This window comes from Leucopleurus acutus (genome assembly GCF_964270905.1).
Source record: "Leucopleurus acutus genome assembly, chromosome: 10".
In the NCBI taxonomy this organism is placed as follows: domain Eukaryota; kingdom Metazoa; phylum Chordata; class Mammalia; order Artiodactyla; family Delphinidae; genus Leucopleurus; species Leucopleurus acutus.
Genome location: NC_139153.1, coordinates 69,364,016 through 69,382,193, shown reverse-complemented (window position 1 = coordinate 69,382,193; position 18,178 = coordinate 69,364,016). Strand labels below are relative to the sequence as shown.

Below are 18,178 nucleotides of genomic sequence, written 5' to 3'. Positions count from 1 at the left end.
CTTCATGACGATGAAAGTGAAAAGGGAAACACATAAACTGGTTACATTATTTGTCTGTAAGGAAGACACATCACTTACTCAAAGGTAGTCAAGCATTCCCTGACACTTGGCTCTGAAAGAAAATTCTCTCATGGGATTTTCCATAAGAAACATAAAATGACCAAGTGCACAATAGCTCTACAGCAAATGCACTACTGGGCTCTGTGGAACTGTCTCTTCTAGAATCCCTTAATGTATGTAGAAGCCACAATATTCAAAAGACAAGTCAGTAAAACACTCCTGGTAGAGGGTGAGAAATGTTTCTGTGTGTATGAGCTCCGGACAATGTGGTCAGGGATGCAGTTTTCTGATGGACCAGCTAATACCCTGGCTGACTAAAAGCAGATACATATTGTTCAGAACTCAGTAATCTCATCAGCAGATGGTGGGTGGTTGACAGCCTTTTGTGAAGAGTGAGTCATCCCATTGAGATTCTCACCTAAATAGGAACATTTCTCTCTTCATGGGGGTGGACAGAGGGAGGCTGCAGGCAGTGCAGGTTTTTCCTTAAGAAAACCAATTCTTCAAAATAAGAACGAAGTATTCAAGTTTGTAAAGTTCTATTCAATAGAGAGGGTCTGCAAACTCACAGACAAGTCATGTTTTTTTTTTAAACAAAGTTCACATTAGTTACCAATGTTAAGAGATGAATGGATTTCAAATCTGGCAAGCCCAGATGCTCGCACACCACTTGGCAACAATCTGCTGGCTGGGTGTGGGGCATTTGCCCACCCTTTAGGCAACTGAATGTCCTGTTGGAGGATGAAGATTTGGATGGAAAAATTTTCAAAGAAGAAATTATCAGTTGCTGACTCTCGCTGAGAAAAATCTGAATAAAGCTCCCATGAAATGTATGGCTTTTAGCAAAGTGACTGCTCAGTAAATCTACCTGGAAGAATTCCTTGCAAAACATACCCTTAAGTAAAGAAATGAATCTGATACTGAGTTACTGGATCTAAACCAGTTAAATTTCAGGACATGTACCAAAATAATTATTTTAGTTTTAGAACAGGTGATCTTCACCCACTTCTGACAAATGCTAAACCACAAAATCAACCATACGTTAAAGTTAATTATAATAAAATATCATCAGCATTAAGGAAGATTGACTTTCTTATCTCCAAAGCAAGACAGCATATGTTCAAATAATACAAAAGTGGTTTCAAATTATTTAGTTTAAAAATAAGGAGGGCCACAACTTGCCTGTTTTATGCTACTTGAAATACTTTCTGATCTGTCTGAACACCAGTTCTATTGATCTGGACTTTCAAGGTCACAGAAGTCCTGGTTTTATATGATTCTATATTGAACTCATGGAGCTCAACCTGAAACTAGTCCTTGTCCACAGACTCAAAGCCTGAGAAATCATGCAAAGCTGCAACCTTTCTTTTAAAAGCAAAGTTTACTTTTTCTAATTATAAAATAAATGTACAATATCAATAATTTAGAAAATAAAGAAGAATTTAGACTGTTTTCCCTCAGGTTTTTATTTTGAAAAATTTCAAACCAACAGAATACAGATATGCAGGCCAAGGGTCCTTCCAGTTACTAAGGCTGAGCCACAAATTTCTCAGAGCTTCTTGGCAGTCAGAGTGAAAGGAGAAAACAGCCAGTTATGTAATTCACATCACCTATAAGGAGAAAACATATCAGTTACTTAAGAGTAGCCAAGTGTTTCATGGCATTTGGCTGAGAGAGAAAAATTCTCTTATTAAAAATTTTTTTAAAAAATTTTAATTTATTTTTTAATTGGGGTATAGTTGCTTTACAATGTTTTGTTAGTTTCTGCTGTACAATGAAGTATACAGCTATATGTATACAGCTATATGTATACATATGGATATATGTATACATATATCCCCTCCCTCTTGGACCTCCCTCCCACCCCCCCATCCCACTCATCTAGGTCACCACAGAGCACTGAGCTGATCTCCCTGTGCTATACAGCAGGTTTCCACTAGCTATCTATTTTACACATGATAGTGTATATATGTCAGTCCTAATCTCCCAATTCATCCCACCCCCCCTTCCCCCCATGAGAGAAAAATTCTCTTGTGTTCACTTCATAAAGAATACAAAGTGATATCATACACAATAACTGCACTGGTGAGTTCTGTAAACTATTTCATCTAGAATCTCTCAATGTTAGCAGAGCATGTGTTGTATGAAGGAAGGTAGCAGCCTGGGGGTTAAGAGCATGGATTCTAGAACCTAACTACTTGGGTTTGAATCCTGGTTCCATGACTATTAATTGTGTGACCTTGATTAAATTACTTAACTTTTCTAGGTCTTAGTTTCCTGAATTATAAAGTACTGTGATTAATGATATTACCTCTCTCAAAGGGGTATGAAGCTTAAATGAGTTAATGCCCAGAACATACTTAAAACAGTACCTAGCACATAGTAAGCATCATCATTATTTCAGTAAACGCTAAAATAAAGGTGTACACATGATGTAATAGTACAGAGGATGGGCACTTAGACCAAATAAGGGCTGGAGGGAAGGTTTCCTAAAGAGAGGATGCCTGGTTTACTACTTAACTGCTGTTAGCGTGAACTTGGCCCAATTACTTAAACTTTGTATCCCCACCTGCTAAAACAGAGATATAATATCAGATACTGATACAATAAACTGATGTTTGTGAAATTAAATGAGATAATATATGAGGATTAGATGAGCAAATGGAAGAGAGCATGGCATGTAAAACAAATGTTTCCACTTGGATCTGGTGGAAAAGTAAATAAACTACCCTTGCATTCAAATTTTACATGTGTCCATTTTTCCAATTAAAGGGTGTACTTAAGTTCACAAGTAGCTGTACAAAAATATTAATTCATATCATAACAAAGCTACCTAGAAGTAATGTTAAACGATCAGTGGTGGATTAGCACAACTCTCCTGTTTTTTTTATCACCATGGAAATGCCTTATGGTTACGTCATTTTTGAGGCACATTGTGTCCACCTGAGAGAGTAGGTAAATATAACACCTTGATTTCCATTTGGCAAAAATGACTACTCCCTCATCTGCATTACTTTATATATCCCTCATGTCACTTCATATAGAATTCTATTATACTATGTAGAATACTGTGTTATAGTCACGGTTCATTCAATTTATACCTTGCTTTGTTTAAAAAAGAGCTATGGCGATTAGTTACATACTTATATGTTTATCTCCCTTCCAAAACTGTGAGTTTCTCAACTAACTGTATCATATCCACATCCATAGTATCTGGACATAAGCTGGAACATAATATACCGATTCTCACTGTTTGGTGAAATGAGTAGGATTTGAAGTGTGCTGTTATAAGCAAATGAGCCTAATATAAAGTTAAGGGGGAGAGAGACCTTCAGGATGGTGGAGGAGTAAGACATGGAGATCACCTTCCTCTCCACAAATATATCAGAAATACATCTACATTTGGAACAACTCCTACAGAACACCTACTGAATGCCGGCAGAAGACCTCAGACTTCCCAAAAGGCAAGAAACTCCCCACATACCTGGGTAGGGCAAAAGAAAAAAGAAAAAACAGAGACAAAAGAATAGGGACGGGACCTGCACCAGTGGGAGGGAGCTGTGAAGGAGGAAAAGTTTCCACACACTAGGAAGCCCCTTCACTGGCGGAGACAGGGTGTGGCAGTGGGGAAGCTTCGGAGCCACGGAGGAGAGCACAGCAACAGGGGTGCAGAGGGCAAAGTGGAGAGATTCCCGCACAGAGGATCGGTGCCGACCAGCACTCACCAGCCTGAGAGGCTTGTCTGCTCACCCGCCAGGGCGAGTGGGGGCTGGGAGCTGAGGCTCGGCTTCGGAGGTCAGACCCCAGGGAGAAGACTGGGGTTGGCTGCATGAACACAGCCTGAAGGGGGCTAGTGCACCACAGCTAGCCGGGAGGGTGTCCGGGAAAAAGTCTGGACCTGCCTAAGAGTCAAGAGACCATTGTTTTGGGATGCACGAGGAGAGGGGATTCAGAGCACCACCTAAACGAGCTCTAGAGACAGGCGCGAGTCGTGGCTATCAGCGTGGACACCACAGACAAGCATGAAATGCTAAGGCTGCTGCTGCAGCCACCAAGAAGCCTGTGTGCAAGCACAGGTCACTATCCACACCTCCTATCCCGGGAGCCTGTGTCGCCCGCGACTGCCAGGGTCCCGTGATCCAGGGACAACCTCCCCGGGAGAACATATGGCGTGCCTCAGGCTGCTGCAACGTCACACCGGCCTCTGCCCTGGCAGGCTCACTCCGCATTCCATACCCCTCCCTCGCCCCGGCCTGAGTGAGCCAGAGCCCCCTAATCAGCTGCTACTTTAATCCCGTCCTGTCTGAGCGAAGAACAGAAGACTTCAGGTGACCTACACGCAGCGGTGGGGCCAAAGCTGAACCCTGGGAGCTGTGCGAACAAAGAAGAGAAAGGGAAATCTCTTCCAGCAGCCTCAGGAGCAGCGGATTAAATCTCCACAATGAACGTGATGTACCCTGCATCTCTGGAATATCGGAACAGACAACGAATCATCCCAAAACGGAGGCAGTGGACTTTAGGAGCAACTGTAGACTTGGGGTTTGCTTTCTGCATCTAATTTGTTTCTGGTTTTATGTTTGTCTTAGTTTAGTAATTAGAGTTTATTATCATTGGTAGATTTGTTTATTGATTTGATTGCTCTCTTCCTTTTTTATATATATATATAGATATATGTATGTTTTTCCTTTTTCCCTTTTTGTGAGTATGTGCCTGCTTCTTTGTGTGATTTTGTCTGTATAGCTTTGCTTTTACCATTTGTCCTAGGGTTCTGTCTGTCCATTTTTTATTGTTTGTTTTAGTATAGTTTTTAGCACTTGTTATCACTGGTGGATTTGTTTTTTGGTTTGGTTGCTCTTTTCTTTCTTTCTTTGTTCCATTTTTTATTACTTTTTAATTTCTTTTAATTTTTAACATTTTTTGTTTTTATTTTAATAACTTTATTTTATTTTATTATTTTCTTTCTTTATTTTTTTCTCCCTTTTCTTCTGAGCCATGTGGCTGACAGGGTCTTCATGCTATGGCTGGGTGTCAGGCCTGTGCCTCTGAAGTGGGAGAGCCAACTTCTGGACACTGGTCCACCAGAGACCTCCTGGCTTCATGTAATATCAAACAGTGAAAGCTCTCCAAGAGATCTCCATCTCAACACTAAGACCCAGCTCCACTCAATGACCAGCAAGCTACAGTGCTGGACACCCTATGCCAAACAACTATCAAGAAGGGAACACAACCCCACCCATTAGCAGAGAGGCTGTCTAAAATCATAATAAGGTCCCAGACACCCTAAAACACACCACCGGACGTGGTCCTGGCCACCAGAAAGACAAGATCCAGCCTCATCCACCAGAACACAGGCACCAGTCCCCTCCACCAGGAAGCCTACACAACCCACTAAACCAACCTTAGCCACTGGAGGCAGACACCAAAAACAATGGGAACTACGAACCTGCAGCCTGCAAAAAGGAGACCCCAAACACAGTAAGTTAAGCAAAATGAGAAGACATAGAAACACACAGCAGATGAAGGAGCAAGGTAAAAACCCACCAGACCAAACAAATGAAGAGGCAATAGGCAGTCTACCTGAAAAAGAAGTCAGTGTAATGATAGTAAAGATGATCCAAAATCTTGGAAGTAGAATGGAGAAAATACAAGATATGTTTAACAAGGACCTAGAAGAACTAAAGAACAAACAAACAATGATGAACAACACAATAAATGAAATTAAAAATTCTCTAGAAGGAATCAGTAGCCAAATAACTGAGGCAGAAGAACAGATAAATGACTTGGAAGATAAAATAGTGGAAATAATTACCACAGAGCAGAATAAAGAAAAAAGAATGAAAAGGATTGAGGACAGTCTCAGAGACCTCTGGGACAACATTAAACACACCAACATTCGAATTATAGGGGTCCCAGAAGAAGAAGAGAAAAAGAAAGGGACTGAGAAAATATTTGAAGAGATTATAGTTGAAAACTTCCCTAATATGGGAAAGGAAATAGTCAATCAAGTCCAGGAAGTGCAGAGAGTCCCATACAGGATAATTCCAAGGAGAAACATGCCAAGACACAAATTAGTCAAACTATCAAAAATGAAATACAAAGAAAAAATATTAAAAGCAGCAAGGGAAAAACAACAAATAACACACAAGGGAATGCCCATAAGGTTAACAGCTGATCTTTCAACAGAAACTCTGCAAGCTAGAAGGGAGTGGCAGGACATATTTAAAGTGATCAAAGGGAAAAACCTACAGCCAAGATTACTCTATCTAGCAAGGATCTCATTCACATTCAACAGAGAAATTAAAACCTTTATAGACAAGCAAAAGCTGAGAGAATTCAGCACCACCAAACCACCTTTACAACAAATGCTAAAGGAACTTCTCTAGGGAGGAAACACAAGAGAAGGAAAAGACCTACAATAACAAACCCAAAACAATTAAGAAAATGGTAATAGGAACATACATATTGATAATTACCTTAAATGTAAATGGTTTAAATGCTCCCAACAGAAGACACAGACAGGCTGAATGGATACAAAAACAAGACCCGTATATATGCTGTCTACAAGAGACCCACCTCAGACTTAGGGACACATAGAGACTGAAAGTGAGGGAATGGAAAAAGATATTCCATGCAAATGGGAATCAAAAGAAAGCTGGAGTAGCAATTCTCATATCAGACAAAATAGACTTTAAAATAAAGACTATTACAAGACACAAAGAAGGACACTATATAATGATCAAGGGATCAATCCAAGAAGAAGATATAACAATTGTAAATATTTATGCACCCAACATAGGAGCACCTCAATACATAAGGCAAATGCTAACAGCCATAAAAGGGGAAATTGATAGTAACACAAGCATAGTAGGGCACTATAACACCCCACTTTCACCAATGGACAGATCATCCAAAATGAAAATAAATAAGGAAACACAAGCTTAAAATGATACATTAAACAAGATGGACTTAATTGATGTTTATAGGACATTCCATCAACAGAATACACTTTCACATCAACAGAATACTTTACATCAACAGAATACATCAACAGAATACATTCCATCAACAGAATATACTTTACACATCAACAGAATACACCAAAAACAACAGAATACACTTTCTTCTCAAGTGCTCATGGAACATTCTTCGGTCACAAATCAAGTGTTGGTAAATTTAAGAAAACTGAAATGTATCAAGTATCTTTTCTGACCACAATGCTATGAGACTAGATATCCATTACAGGAAAAAAATCTGTAAAAAATACAAACACATGGAGGCTAAACAATACACTACTAAATAACCAAGAGATCACTGAAGAAATCAAAGGGTAAGTTAAAAATACCTAGAAACAAATGACAATGAAAACCCGACAACGCAAAACCTATGGGATGCAGCAAAAGCAGTTCTAAGAGGGACGTTTATAGCAATACAATCCTACCTCAAGAAACAAAAAACATCTCAAATAAACAACCTAATCTTACACCTAAAGAAATTAGAGAAAGAAGAACAAAAAAACCCCAAAGTTAGCTGAAAGAAAGAAATCATAAAGATCAGATCAGAAATAAATGAAAAAGAAATGAAGGAAACAATAGCAAAGATCAATAAAACTAAAAGCTGGGTCTTTGAGAAGATAAACAAAATTGATAAACCATTAGCCACACTCATCAAGTAAAACAGGGAGAAGACCCAAGTCAATAGAAATGAAAAAGGAGAAGTAACAACTGACATTGCAGAAATACAAAGGATCATGAGACATTACTACAAGCAAGTATATGCCAATAAAATGGACAACCTGGAAGAAATGGACAAATTCTTAGAAAAGCACAACCTTCTGAGACTGAACCAGGAAGAAATAGAAAATATAAACAGACCAATCACAAGCACTGAAATTGAAACTGCGATTAAAAATCTTCCAACAAAAAAAAAGCCCAGGACCAGATGGCTTCACAGGCGAATTCTATCAAACATTTAGAGAAGAGCTAACACCTATCCTTCTCAAACTCTTCCAAAATATAGTAGAGGGAGAAACACTCCCAAACTCATTCTACGAGGCCACCATCACCCTGATACCAAAACCAGACAAAGTTGTCACAAAAAAAGAAAACTACAGGCCAATATCACTGATGAACATAGATGCAAACATCCTCAACAAAATACTAGCAAACAGAATCCAACAGCACATTAAAAGGATCATACACCATGATCAAGTGGGGTTTATTCCAGGGATGCAAGGATTCTTCAATATACACAAATCAATGAATGTGATAAAACATATTAATAAATTGAAGGAGAAAAACCATATGATTATCTCAGTAGATGCAGAAAAAGTTGGACAAAATTCAACACCCATTTATGATAAAAACACTCCAGAAAGTAGGCATAGAGGAAACTTACCTCAACATAATAAAGGCCATATATGACAAACCCACAGCCAACATCATTCTCAATGGTGAAAAACTGAAACCATTTCCGCTGAGATCAGGAACAAGACAAGGTTGTCCACTGTCACCACTATTGTTCAGCATAGTTTTGGAAGTTTAAGCCACAGCAATCAGAGAAGAAAAAGAAATAAAAGGAATCCAAATCAGAAAAGAAGAAGTAAAGCTGTCACTGTTTGCAGATGACATGATGCTCTACATAGAGTATCCTAAAGATGCTACCAGAAAACTACTAGAGGTAATCAATGAATTTGGTAAAGTAGCAGGATACAAAATTAATGCACCAGAAATCTCTTGCATTCCTATACATTAATGATGAAAAATGAGAAAAAGAAATTAAGGAAACACTCTCACTTACCATTGCAACAAAAGGAATAAAATACCTAGGAATAAACCTACCTAAGGAGATAAAAGACCTGTATGCAGAAAGCTATAAGACACTGATGAAAGAAATTAAAGATGGTACAAACAGATGGAGAGATATACCATGCTCTTGGAACGGAAGGATCAACAGTGTGAAAATGACTATACTACCCAAAACAATCTACAGATTCAATGCAATCCCTATCAAACTACCAATGGCAATTTTCACAGAACTGGAACAAAAAATTTCACATTTTGTATGGAAACACAAAAGACCCCGAATAGCCAAAGCAATCTTGAGAAAGAAAAACGGAGCTGGAGGAATCACGCTTCCGGACTTCAGACTATACTACAAAGCTACAGTAATCAAGACAGTATGGTACTGGCACAAAAAGGGAAATATAGATCAATGGAACAGGATAGAAAGCCCAGAGATAAACCCATGCACATATGGTCACCCTATTTTTGATAAAGAAGGCAAGACTATACAATGGAGAAAAGACAACCTCTTCAAAAATATATACAAATCAATTTTCACTGCAAAGTAAAGGAGCTGTTACAGTGGAGGATTACTGGACTGAATGTCAATATTATGACATAGTATGAGTGTGTTTCCAGTTTGGTAATTGCAATCATTGTTGCTTTTGTTGTGGTCATCTATTTACAATGCTTGGTGTCAGTTTAGTTATCTCTTGTAAAAATAAAATACAGTGTGTGTGTGAAAAAAAAAAAAAGAACCTATTGTATAGCACAGGTAACTCCACTCAGTACTCTCTGTAATGACCTGTACGGGAATAGAATCTAAAAAAGAGTGGATATAACTGATTCACTTTGCTGTACAGCAGAAAGTAACACAACATTGTAAATCAACTATACTCCAATAAAAATTAATTTAATTTAATTAACACAATAAAATGAACAAAAAGCCATATAAAAAAAAGACAGCCTCTTCAGTAAGTGGTGCTGGGAAAACTGGACAGCTACATGTAAAATAATTAAATTAGAACACTCCTTAACACCATACACAAAAATAAACTCAAAATGGATTAAAGACCTAAATGTAAGACCAGACACTATAAAACCCTTAGAGGAAAACACAGGCAGAACACTCTGTGACATAAATCACAGCAAGATCCTTTTTGACCCACCTTCTAGAGAAATGGAAATAAAAAGAAAAATTAACAAATGGGACCTAATGAAACTTAAAAGCTTTTGCACAGCAAAGGAAACCATAAACAAGACGAAAAGACAACCCTCAGAATGGGAGAAAATATTTGCAAATGAAGCAATTGACAAAGGATTAATCTCCAAAATTTACAAGCAGCTCATGCAGCTCAATATCAATAAAACAACCCAATCCAAAAATGGGCAGAAGACCTAAACAGACATTTCTTCAAAGAAGACATACAGACTGCCAACAAACACATGAAAGAATGCTCAACATCATTAATCATTAGAGAAATGCAAATCAAAACTACAATGAGGTATCACCTCACACTAGTCAGAATAGCCATCATCAAAAAATCTACAAACAATAAATGCTGGAGAGGGTGTGGAGAAAAGGGAACACTCTTGCACTGTTGGTGGGAATGTAAATTGATACAGCCACTATGGAGAACATTATGGAGGTTCCTTAAAAAACTAAAAATAGAACTAACATAAGACCCAGCAATCCCACTACTGGGCATATACCCTGAGAAAACCATAGTTCAAAAAGTCATGTACCTCAATTTTCATTGCAGCTCTATTTACAATAGCCAGGACGTGGAAGCAACCTAAGTGTCCATCGACAGATGAATGGGTGAAGAAGATGTGGCACATATATACAATGGAATATTACTCAGCCATAAGAAGAAATGAAATTGAGTTATTTGTAGTGAGGTGGATGGACCTAGAGTCTGTCATACAGCGTGAACTAAATCAGAAAGAGAAAAACAAATACTGTATGCTAACACATATATATGGAATTTGAAAAAAAAAAGGTTCTGATGAATGTAGGGGCAGGACAGGAATAAAGACGCAGATGTGGAGAATGGACTTGAGGACATGGGGAGGGGGAAGGGTAAGCTGGGATGAAGTGAGAGAGTGGCATGTACATATATACACTGCCAAATGTAAAATAGACAGCTAGTGGGAAGCAGCCGCATAGCACAGGGAGATCAGCTCGGTGGTTTGTGTCCACCTGGAGGGGTGAGATAGGGAGGATGGGAGGGAGGTGCAAGAGGAAGGAGATATGGGGATATATGTATATGTATAGCTGATTCACTTTGTTATACCGAAAAAACTAACACACCATTGTAAAGCAATTATACTTCAATAAAGATGTTAAAAAAAAATAAAGTTAAGGGGACTCTCTAGGAATTTATGTGAAATCAGTCAGTCTGATCTTCTCCTTTGTTAGATGAGAAACCAAAGCATGCAATAGTTAAGTGATTTGCCAAAGGTTACTTACCTAGTTAATGGCCAGAACTAAGAGTAGAATCTCAAACTGCCATCAACTAGTCCAGATGGCAATCCAGTATACTGACCTGCCTTTCTGACCCAGGTAATTTGGTGTTTATCTCTACTACCTCACTAAAGCTGCTATTGTTGGTCATCAATCACTTTTGTGTTGCTAAATCCAGTCAGTGCTTTTCAGCCCTTGATATACTTGCCCTATTTGTGGTCTCTGACTCTGCTGAGACCATATTGCAATTCTTTCCCACCTTGGTTTCAGAGGCATTACACTCACCTAGTTCTTTTATCTCTCTGGCCATTGTTCCTCACACCTTGTGGGCTTCCGTTCATCTGCCACTGCCTTTTAAACTGAGTGCTTCCCGGGGATCTATCTTTGGTCCTCTTTATCGTTTCTTCTATATTTTCTGATTGATCTCATCCATGACTAGGACTTAAATTACCAATTATTGATATAAGTTAATGTCCTCTAAATCTAGTTTAACTCAACTTCTCTCCTCATGCGCAAACTTGTGTAATTCGACTGTTTATTGGATATTTCCCTCTGGATGTGAAGGTTCCCTTCAAGTCACAGTCACCTTGCAATAGTCTGAGGGAGCCTAATAAATTGCACCCTTTTTTCTAGATAAAAGAGAATGCAGCAGGGGACCAACTATCATCTTTGTTACTGAATGTATTCATTTTGATTGCTGTTGTAACAAATTACCACAAAATTAGTGGCTTAAAACAACACAGATTTATTAGCTTACAGTTCTGGAGGTCAGACATTCTAAAATCAAGGCATTGGCAGGGCTGCGTTCTCTCTTGGGGCTCTAGGGGTGAATCTGCTTCCTTGCCTTTTCCAGCTTCTAAAAGCTGCCTGCATTCCTTGGCTCCATCTTCAAAGCCAGCAGCACAGATTCTTAAAATCTTTCTCTCTGACCTCTGCTTCCATCATCATATCTCATTCTCTGACCCTCCTGCCTCCAGTCCAGCCAGAATAATCCAAGACAACCTCCCCCACCTCAAGATCCTTAATTTAACACACCTGCAAAGTCCCTCGTGCCCTGTAAGGTAACATTCACAGGTTTTGGAGATTAGGACATGAAAATCTTTCAGGAGCCATAATTCTGTATACTACAATTGACAAAATTAGTATTGGATATTACCTGTGGACAGAGAGCTTCCTAATGCAAAACTCTGGTATTAAATAGGCTTACTAACTTTGTAGCCCTGGACCAGGCACCCTCAATCCCACCCATAGGCCCTGCTCCTGGTGAATCAGAAAAGAACACAAAGATAGTTCCCTGACAGAAGCTTTCCTTTAAGAGGAAAGTGATGGGATGGGCTACACCTGTCCCGTTTCTCCTTTTAAATTCACCAATTAGGAAGCCACTGCTCTAGGGAGGCGTGAGCTGGGGCAGGTGCAGTGAGAGGCCAATATCATATTATATATATTATGTATTTTATTAACAGATGTTACTCTGTGTGAGAGGAAACATCATGAGTGGAGAATAAGTGTTTCCCCAACAAACATATCCATTTTTGAACACACCATCATTTTCTAGAAATCCAATCATCCTCCTGGGACTGTCACCAGCACTATCTAATACGCTGGATCAGAAACTTGTGGATAACCCAGACTCATTTTCATTCACATTTTGTTAAATGTTTCCACCACCTACCCCAGCACCCGTGCTGGAAACTTGGCTTACTCATTTATCCCTCACTCAGCGCTGTCATTCTACCACCTTAACAGCACTCACATCTATCCCTTCCTCTACACTCCCACTGCCAAAGCTTTGGTTAAGGCTCTGATCTCTTCTTACCTGGGGTACAGCAATAGCCTCATAACTGATCTCTCTGCCTCAAGTTTTGTTCTTCCTATTTTCACTTCCATACCTTTACTCATGAAGCTTCCTTTGGCTGGAATTACGTCCTTTCCAGTCACTCTCTCCAAATCCCCACACCCCAGTGGACCTCCAGTTCGCCCAAGCGTCAAGCAGAATTGACTGTCCAACATCCAGGATCAGACTTGAACCTAGGTTTCCCTGACTCCAAAGTCCATGCTCTTAACTGCTCTTGCTCGACTGCCTTCTCTTATAATAAAGATATTTTAAACTCTAGTGAGCTTTATACTTTAAAAAGCACCTTTGCATACATTATTTCCTTTTAGCGGTACAATTCTTCAACGTAGTAAAGATAGGTATTATTATCCTCATTTATAAAATGAGGAAACAGAGGAATTCAAGGCCCGGTCCATCACACGCTGCTGCTGAGTTAACGAGTGTCATTCAGCAGCCTTACACATTAACCGCGCGCTCAGCCCCTTCTGGTCCCAGTCCCTGGAGAACCTTCCTGCACTTCGCAGAAGTAGCCGATGGGGTCCGCGCGAGTCTGGACTAGGCCACTGCTGCCTCCACCACCGGCGCCCGGGCGATCACGGCGGGGAGCTTCCCATTTGCAGTGACGCGATCGGTGAGGCCATACAGTGACGTAGAGTGACGTAACTTACCCGGAGCTAGGTGCCGGCAGGGCAGCCACACCCTGGGGCCCCCTGCTCAGGAGGGCAGCGGATCGGGCGGGTGGGGGAAAGCCGCAAAACCCGCGGGACCCGACCTCCCGGCCCTAAATCTGCGGTTCCCGCTTGCCCGCCACTGATCGGTTGCTACGTGACGCCAGCGCGCAGAGGCGCGTGCGCGGCCACGGCGGTGTGCGTGAGAGCGGACGCGCGCCGCGGCGGCGGCGGCGGCGGTGGCGAGGACGGCAGCGACGCCAGGGCCGAGGGGGCGGTCGCTACGAGGCGGGTGCGGAGCGGGCGGAAGAGGCGTCTGTGCGGGCGGTGAGGTCGCAGAGGAACATCGTGGGGGTGAGTAGCCACGGCCTCGCCAGGGAGGTGGGGCCTGACCGCACCTGCTGCGCGGGCCCGGGGCGCGGGGACGCGCGCCCCTTCACGCTCTTCATCTGCTTTCTCCTGGGGCGGGGAAGGAGCGGGGACGGGGGCTGACGAGGGTCAGTTCCTGGGCTCGGTCGCTGTGGGAAGCAGCAGCAGCTGGCCGGCGAAGACTCTCTAGTCCTGGAATGTGTTGTAGGCAGGAGGTGTTTGGGGACCTCGGGGTGGCTCTGCCAGGCTCCCGGGCCGAGGAGTCGGAATCCCGAGAAGTCCGGTTCCTAGAGCAGCCTCGCATCCTGCCTGACACGAGCTGGTGCGAGACCGAGACGAGGCGGAACCAGGGACGCCGAGGTTGGGGTCCGGAAAGTTTGGCACTGCTGGGGCCCTCAACTCCCCTGCCTTGGCTGGGCTCTGAGGCGGGGCTGGTTGTTATGGAGGGAGTTGTGAATCAGTGCCTGCGTGCGGCGTCAGACACACCCACGACCTGGAGAAGGCGATCTGTCGGTGTACAGAGGGGGCGGCCCACCTGTTGCCTAGTGTTTCCAACTTCGTGTGTGTGCGCACGTGCTTAATGCACGCCGCAAACTTTGTCGGCCCTAAGCATTTTATCACATTGTTGCTACAGGTTTTGCGGTCAAGGGGCGGCTAGCCATCCTCAGTTCTTCCTCATAGACTCACATCAGCTGTTTTGTTTCCCTAAGCCATGTTGTGCTTCTGTCGTTATTAGGGCCGAGGAAGTGTGGAGGCACCGGTTTTTCTTTTTCTTAAAAGTAGCACAGGCTTGTTATTTACTAAGCAGAAAATACAGATTTTGTTCAGCGTGTGAGCTGGAAAAATGTCGATGGTCAGACAAGCCTGATTGGGTGCAGCTGATCATCAGCCCAGTGCTTTCTTCTCAGTGCGCTGGGCTCCCTAGTGGGTAGATGTGTGGCTGCAGTAGTGACCGTGCTCGGGAGAAAGGAGTATTAGAGGTAGGAAGGAAGTCAGTCTTTTCTGACCGTTGATGAAGGCAGTGCGGTAGAAAGACAGGCTATACCGAAATTTAATCATGATTTGTGCAAGAAAATTGAAGAAAATAACTTGTAACTTCTCATTCGGATCTAAAATTCTGTGATTCAGTTTCATAACTGAGGATCTGTAAAGTATGTTGTTTGAGGTTCTTACGTCTTGGAACCAGTGATAACCTTGCTCTGTAGCACTTAGGGTACTCGGAATTCAGTATCTTTTGCGCTCTAGACTATAATAGCTTTTAGGACAGGAATCACGTTTGTTTTCTTCAGGGCCATATCTCCAGTACCTACAAAAGTGCCTGCCACAGAGTAGGCACAGAATAGATATTTATTATATGTGACACCGTGGATAAGTCATAACACGCAGTTAGCTCAGTCCTTCAAGTAGTTAATACATGTGCCCCCTCTTCCTAGTATTATGCTGCATATGAGAGGAGGACTGTGGGATTACAAATGACATAAAAGACCTGGCTTTTTTCTTTTAAGGGCAAACAGTCTAGCTAGGAAAATAAAGCATATTATATAAAATAATTATGAAACCAAATGAGGTAGTATGTAAACAGGTGCTATGTGAAGTCCTATACTTTAAGTGCAGTAGAAATTTAGAAAAGATAAGACTTGTGGGCTGAATTAGTGAACTCTTCAGGAGAGGTAAGATATCATCTCATCTTTGAAAGAAGTGTAAAATTTCTGTTAGAGAAGAGATAAGTCATATGTTGAGAAAATAGTGTGAATTTGGTCATTGGGGGATATATTGCGGCAACTTACATGTACCATGAGAGGGGAAAATTGGAGAGATAAGGTTTAGTAGGTTGGGGAGGGAAAGTGTTAAGACTAAGGCAGGCTCATCAGCATCCCACTGATAGCAAGATGGAGCCTACTTTCCTGGAGGGATGGGAGTTGTGTTACTCAGAGTAGAGTCTTAAACAATCGTAAGTGTTATCCTTACTTAAAATGAAAGGATATTATCGTTGAACCAAAATCAGGTTGTTGTGTACCTCTGATTTCAGTACTAATTTGAATAAATGCCTCACTAATGTGCATGTATCTTATGTATTTAGTCAGCAGCGCATGTCCTCATTTCTAAAATCTACCTATGTGCTTGGGCCGTTCCATTGGAAATTTACTGAAATGATGTACCCAAAGCAATTATCGAGCTACTCTCAGTGACGCAGTTTTGCTTGGGATTATCTCTTATAGTGGTCTGAGGTTTGTAATTACTGCTGATCCTGTAAAAAAATAAAAATAATGTTAGCTGGGAAAGGAGTCTATTTGAAAAAGGATACTCAAAAATGTTGACAAAAAGATTTGAGAAAATTAAAGATGCTGCTCTTAAATATTGAATCGTTAGTCTTTATCTTTTGTTGTTATGTGAGCTTTCTTTTGAGTGTTGCATAAACCTGAACTTGAATTGCTAACCTGTGTAATGTTGCAACAGCAAATGTTATTTAACAACTCAGCAAATATTTATTGGGTTCTGGCTATGGCTAGGCACTGTGTTGGGTGCCAGCAAGACAAAGAATAAAACACAGTATAGTTGAGATACCAAGTGTTCATCAGGGGGGACAAACACTAACCGTGATGTGCTGTGATAAGAGTTCACCACTTTTGGAATGAATAAAATGCTGAAGGAATAGATCACTTTGGCTGGGGAAATAAATTGATAGAGTCAGGGAAAACTTTAAAGAGAAGACGGTGGAACTTAGCCCTGAAGGTTAAGTAGTATTTTGCTACATGGAAAAAGGAAAACAATCATTCCCGCCAGAGGGGAGAGTATAAGCAAAATTGCCGAAGATTAAAATTGAATGGGAAAACCTTGAGTTTTTTGTAGGCTTCTTGTATGGCAGAAGTGATGAGACAGGAAAGGTATGGTTGGAGCCAAATTACAAGGAGGTCTTCCATTCTAAAAAACCTAGTCTCCCTCCTTCCAACACTACCCCCGTGTTGGTGATAGAGAACCTTGAAAGGTAGAATAATCAGATCAGAAAGTTAACAGGCAGTTCATATGCAGAACTGCATTAGAGCCGAGAGGGCGGGAGACCAGTTAGGATGTAGGTGAGAGATGCTGGGACCCTGAAGAGGGACAGTGGGAATGGATGGCTTGTAAAGATATTTTAGATGTTAAAAGTCTCTAAATGTTATGAACAGCTAGAGGTGAGAGAGAGTGAGAAGTCAAAGGTGACATGTCCAGCTCGAGTAACTGGGCATTAGGAGGACATTAAATTAGAAAACACAGGAGGAGGAATAGATTACAGTGGAGGGAAGAAATGATGGCATGTTAATTTTAAGGCCCATGTGTGGAGTTTAGAGAGGCCCATTAGGTAACTAGAAATTCTACTCCAGAGTTTATGAGACAGTTTAGGAATAATTATAATGTAACTGACAGCCTCCAAGGCTATGGAAGTAGTACCATTCTAGGACTTAGTATAGTAATTAATGCTGTGGACTTTGGAGTCAGGAAAACCTGAAGTCAAATCTCTGTTATGCCACTATTGATTGGGATGGGTAACCTCGGGCAAGTAATTTAGCATCTCTGAACCTAAGTTTCTTCTGAAAAGTGGGGTTAATAATATTTTAAAGAATTGTTGTGGAGATTAAGATGGTATGTGCACAGCAGTTAGCACAATGCCTAGCTGATATATGCTTAATAAATGACAGCTGTTGCTATTAGTAGTTACAGTCGCAGAGGTAGTAGAAGAAAAGATATTCCTATGCAGAAAAGTTGAGAGCGAGAACTGGAAAGGGCAAGGAGTGGAATTTTTGGAAATCGACACTTAAATCAAACTTAGATGGTTTCTCAAGCTTGAGCATGCATCAGAAATACCTGGAGGCTTTGGTAAAACACAAATTTCTGAGTCCCACCCCCAAAGTTTCTGATTCCGTAGGTCTGGGTGTGGCTCCTGAATTTGCATTTTGAACAAGTTCTCAGGTGATGCTGATGTTGTTATTCCCAGGACCACGCTTTGAGAACCACTGATTTA

General features: G+C 41.2%; 1 protein-coding gene across 1 annotated transcript in view; it reads left to right on the top strand.

The window, feature by feature from the left end:
* The first annotated feature begins 14,107 nt into the window (after nt 1-14,107).
* Nucleotides 14,108-18,178, top strand: part of BTBD9 (BTB domain containing 9) — a 412,377-nt gene continuing 408,306 nt past the window's right edge. Inside the window, exon 1 of the mRNA XM_082847528.1 lies at nt 14,108-14,163. The gene's annotated coding sequence lies outside the window, so the exon portion shown is untranslated. The remainder of the gene's footprint in view (nt 14,164-18,178) is intronic.